Here is a 4,252-nt window from a genome sequence, read left to right on the forward strand (position 1 = left end):
TTAAATGCATGGTAAGATGACTTATGAGTCAATAGATGATGAATGATTCAGGGCACCTTTTATGCATGATGAGATTACAACAAAATCTAAGTTGTGTAAAACATTTATTTTTCCATTAATCATCATTTTTTTGTTGTTTTTTTTTTTTTTGTTTTTGAGAAATCCTCCTTGTTGTTATGAAACAAAATTCAGAATATGCTTAAACAGAATTTGAAAAGTCAATAATTGATACATTTGATCCAAATTATGATAATTTTCTTGCATCATTCAAGGAACACATTCATTTTCTAATAATTGTTCACTAACATAAATCCATTTTTGTACAAACTTCAAAAGAGGTTAAGCACAACCATGTCTAAACATCAAATGTCCTAAAACCTTAAAAACTTTTACTCAAAAAGAAAAAGTCCCAATAAAGTCCACTTTTGCCACCTAGACGCCTATTTGGACATCTTATCACCCTGCCCGACCATCTTTGTTGGATCAAACCACTTTGCATCTATCAATGTTTGTACCTTATGCTTGAATGTAGTACAATCTTCAATAGAATGTCTCATGACTCCACCATGATCATCGCATCTTGCATTTGGATTATACCACTTTAGAAATGGAGGTTTCAAGGGTTCCATAGGCATAGCAGCAACAAGGTGATCCTGAACCAATTGGTGAAAAAGTTCTCCATAAGAAATGGCAATGGGATCCAACTGTTTATGTAGTTTCTTTTTGGATGACACCTAGGTAAGAAGCATGGGTGGTAGGTGATGGTGTGAACAATTGAGCTTGATGAGCTTGTTGAAAAAATGGTCAAAAGGTGTTTGGGCAAGGGTGCAAACTTGGATGCATACCAATATTCATGGGTTGAAAAGTTGGTCGAAAAATGGTAGGTTGGAAGTGTCACGACCCGGAACTCCCCATCGAGCCCGTGACAATCGCTCGAAGCCTCGACAAACATTCTTCACCCCGAATGTCAATCGAAACCTCGCAAGGCTCTCGTATCAGCTTTCGCACTTCCCTGGTGAGCAATAGTTATCAAATAATCAAAATACGAAGGATTACAAATCATTTCCAAATCATAACATAATATATATTTTTTTGCTCACAGGGGCATTTTCGTCATTTTTGTCGAAAACCTCGAAACTTACTAAAAATGTAGTAGGTAAGCCGAAAATATATATTTAATGATTTAAAAAAAATTAAGTATCTAAAACGTTCATTTGAAGTGAAAATTTGACCATTTGAATATAATAAAATATTCAATAAAATAAACTATTTTCTTGTAAAATAATTTTCATAAAACTATTGGTACATAATTCTTATAGCGCAAAAGTTAATTATATTCATATATACTATAAAGCAAATAACCAAAGCATAAAATTTCTTTTACAGTGACACGTGGGCCCACATCTAACCAAAATGCATCGGAAGCTGGAAACCTACAGCTTTTACCGATTTGAGTCCAAATGAAGGTCCTTGTCAAGTCAGCTAACTATGGAATTCCCCGAGCCTGAAATGTGAGGAAATGAGGGTAGTGAGATTATAAAATCTCAGTGAGTAAACAGATACCATCCAAACTATCTAAAGTCGAGTAAATGGAGACAATTAAAATAAATCATCATATTGTAATTTCATTACCTTTCAACTCATTTCAACCAAATAAAATCAATTCATAAAAATCGAGTAATCAACTTGGCTTATGAATTTCTTAAAACTTTGGCTCGTGCCAAAACTCATACTCGGTGATACCTTGAGCAGGGCATCCAACCGAGTCCGCCAAGGCTGTTAAAATTTTGTATACACTTAAAATATATTTTAGTTTGAGAAAAATACAGCCGTTCCTTGGCATTGGCTGAGTTCCCCTTCACGTGGTGGTTTGGCGTGAAGTGAACCCTAAACTTTACCCTAGGAGATACCCTACGCGCCTCTCCGTTCGAGATAATAATATAATAGAGTTTACCGTGCCCCTCTAATAGGCTGTTCCACGGAACCCCTTCTGCAGTAAATAATTAATATATAATCCACCAATCAATAAAATTCATTCTAGCATGACATGGCAATTTATCGCAACCTAGCCTCTCAAGACTGAATACACAGTATAAATAATTCTAACACCAAAATCAGTTTAGCCATTCATGCTCATTTATTGTCATAAGCCATTCAATTCAAAACCATAAATTTGCAACACAAACTAGCAGTCTCTAATTACTCTATTTTCAAAACAAATATTCGATTTTCCAGAAAATTTATAAAATCATTTTATAAAATTACAATTTCTCTTAAAACATAGCAATTTACCATTTAAACCCATTTTTCATAAAATCACACAATTGTATAAAACTACTATAGATAATTAAGACGATAATAAGTTCACTCACAATTCTATGAGTCGATATACTCCTAATCCCAATCTCCAAGCACAATTTTTGTACTTTTACCAGTGTACTTTGCTCACCACCTATCCACAATGTACAATACATAATTCATCACATCAATGCTTGATCATTATAAAATCAATTCAGGCTCGGTATATATACATGATATGATATATAACTTATCAGACTACCGTTTAAATGAGGTGCTTACCTAATTCGGCCTATTATCTCCAATTTAACTCCAAATCAATTCTTCTTACTTTCTACACTCCAATTATACTTAAATTACATTAGTGACTGTGAATGAGATTCAATTTATCAATCTCGATAGCAAATTACGAAAATACCCCTAGTGGGTAAAAATTCATATTTTTGCTCTGAAAATTCCCATTATTTTTCTAGACTCATAATTCATCATTATTCATCATAATTCATCAAATAGACATCAAGATTATCAGCCAATATTTCCCTAGAAAATTCGGCCAATAATGGTAATGGAGGAAAATAAATTCTTTTCTTGTTGTTTTATTCCTAAATATGCTAAACTAACTTAAAACACTAACATAACTTAAATCCAAATTAATCTAACAATTTTCTCTCTCTTAACCCATTTTTTCAGAATTGAATTCATCATGAAAACATGTAATTTAATCATGAAAAATAAAGAAAAATGCTTGGGAATAAGAAAACTCAAGCTTAATAGAAAAAATCTCACCTTTTTCACTTAATTTCCTTGAAAATTCACACTTTTTCTTTGATTTTCTCTCTCTAGGATTTTGTTTTTATTTTCTCTCTCTTCTTGCTGGTTTGGCCGGCCATGGGGTGGAAGATGAGCTGATTTTTGTGCCTTTTAAAAAGGAAAATAATAAATTAATAAAGGCATGACACGTGGCATCATGTCATTGGCCCATTTTTAAAACTTTAAAAATTTTAATCCTTTTTATCTCCACCACACAATTAGTCAACGGTCAAAATGAGGATAAAGGAAGACCATGTGCTGGAAAAATGTCCTGGTGGTGGAAAATTACAATTTTGCCCCTGGGGTGACAAAATTACCATTTTACCCTTTTACTCCAAATTATACCGAAATTAAAATTTTTCACTTCTAAACCTCAAATCTTACTCCAATAAGTCAAATGGGGCCAGAAAAATATTTTCTAAAATTCTCATTTTGTCTCCAAGTGGCAAATGACCATTTTACCCCTAGAAAACGAAAATTCTGGTTTGACTCCAAATGGATCCTCAAACTCCGAATCACCATATTAAACTATTCTGGGACTTTAAATTCTTAATTTCATCATGAATTCTCTATTTGATCTAGTTCGAGGCTTAAATCAACTTTGTTGTACGTCTAGGTACAATATCGACTTTTGTAAGTTTTTCGAGACTCTCTTAGCATGCAAACATGCTATCCATCACATGTATGTCATGACAAATATTTTTATAGAGTCGGGCTTGTCATCTTCTCCCCCACTTGGATCAACCATATGATCCTTCTTCATGACTGATTTCGACATCAAGCTAAATATTAATATTTTAATATTATTTCATTAATAAAATATTATTTTATTCTAAAAATTTTATCTTGTCTCCTTGGTATCCAAAATACCTTATTATGCCTCACTTGACTTCCAAATCGCCTTTTATCTCACAAATTCTCCTCCGATAAAATTATTATTATTTTATTATTATTTTCTCACTTTCGAAATATTTTATCCTAAACTACTCATTTCATCTTTTATCACTTTTAAACATTTTAATTGACCTCAATTTGCATTCGATCAACTTTATTTATCACCATATCAAAGTATGGTGTATTTCAAGAAGTATGTGCTCGATGGCAAACCATTGTTTGAAGGTGATGTAGGGCCTAGAGGTCCGAT

General features: G+C 32.8%; 1 long non-coding RNA gene across 1 annotated transcript; it reads right to left on the minus strand.

Annotated features, from left to right (window-relative positions):
• Nucleotides 1–865: 865 nt before the first annotated feature.
• LOC148760782 (uncharacterized) lies at nucleotides 866–3,212 on the minus strand. The gene is made up of 3 exons (XR_016028236.1): nucleotides 3,085–3,212; nucleotides 1,438–1,504; nucleotides 866–1,012 (listed from the first exon to the last, which is right to left on the minus strand). It is a non-coding gene; the product is annotated as an uncharacterized LOC148760782 (long non-coding RNA).
• Between the last annotated feature and the right edge of the window lie 1,040 nt (nucleotides 3,213–4,252).

This window comes from Theobroma cacao, chromosome 9 (assembly GCF_053813885.1).
Source record: "Theobroma cacao isolate CCN51 chromosome 9, ASM5381388v1, whole genome shotgun sequence".
NCBI lineage: Eukaryota > Viridiplantae > Streptophyta > Magnoliopsida > Malvales > Malvaceae > Theobroma > Theobroma cacao.